The sequence below is a fragment of the Colobus angolensis genome, unplaced genomic scaffold (genome assembly GCF_000951035.1).
Source record: "Colobus angolensis palliatus isolate OR3802 unplaced genomic scaffold, Cang.pa_1.0 Scaffold462, whole genome shotgun sequence".
Taxonomy (NCBI): Eukaryota; Metazoa; Chordata; class Mammalia; order Primates; family Cercopithecidae; genus Colobus; species Colobus angolensis.
Genome location: NW_012118066.1, coordinates 391,869 through 393,114, shown reverse-complemented (window position 1 = coordinate 393,114; position 1,246 = coordinate 391,869).

Here is a 1,246-nt window from a genome sequence, read left to right as displayed (position 1 = left end):
AGTGAGTGAATGAATGAATTAGTGAGTGAATGAGTCAATAAACGAGTGAGTGTGTGAATAAAGGGTGAGTGAATGAGTAAGTGAATGAGTGAGTGAAGAGGTGAATGAGTGAGTGAATGAGTGATTGAGGGAGTGAATGATTGAGTGAATGAATGAGGAAATGAGTGAGTGAGTGAATAAGTGAGTGAATGAGTGAATGGGAGAGTGAGTGAAAGAATGAGTGAATGGCTGAGTGAGTAAATGAGGGAGGGAATGAGTGAATGAGTGAGTGAGTGAGTGAATGGGTTAGTGAATGAGTGAATGAGTGAGTGAGTAAATGAACGAGTGAGTGAATAAAAGGGTGAGTGAATGAGTAAACGACTGAATGAATGAGTGAGTGAGCGAGTGAAGGAGTGAATAAGTGAGTGAGTGAGTGAATGGGTTTGTGAATGAGTGAATGAGTGAGTGAATGGGTGAGTGAATGAGTGAGTGAGTGAATGGGTTAGTGAATGAGTGAATGAGTAAATGAATGAGTGAGTGAGTAAAAGCGTGAGTGAATGAGTAAACAACTGAGTGAGTGAGTGAGTGAGCGAGTGAGGGAGTGAATGAGTGAGTGAGTGAATGAGTTAGCGAGTGAATGAATGAGTGAGTGAATGAGTGAGTGGGTTGCTCAGAGGAGATGAGGACCGGAGCTGCCCTCTGGCTGCTACAGTAGACAGGAGCTGAAGGAGGAGTCTGAAGGGTGGGATGTACCCACTGGGTACATACACCCTGCTCGACACATCCCCAAAGAAACCCAATCTCACCAGAGTGGTCTCTTGAGATTTATTAGTAACAACCTTTTTTCCCAATATTTCATATATGCAGGATGATTTCTTACTTTCCTTTAAAAGGCCAATCGTTTTTTGGACTTGGAATTCTCCACTGCTGGTCAATGCCACTGTATTCTGCTATAGGGGCATCCCCCGAGTTGGAGAAAGAGTCATTCCCAGGAATGGATAAAAGCCGGAAGGGCATCATCAGGTGGGGTAGCTTCTCCTATCATCCTCCCCTTCCTGCTTGGGTTACCCTGAGTGACTGGGTTTGGAGGTGTACAAAATGAGGACATATCAAATTTGGATAAAAGCCTAAGCAGTGGCTTAAGAGGCTGCAGTGCTAGCAGGAAGGTCTTTGGCTCCCGGCACCCTCCTCCCCTCCAGTCTCTGCTGGACCCAGGACTCTGACTCCACCTTCGGCCCTGGGGGCTTCCTTCCTTCCTTCCCAGCCA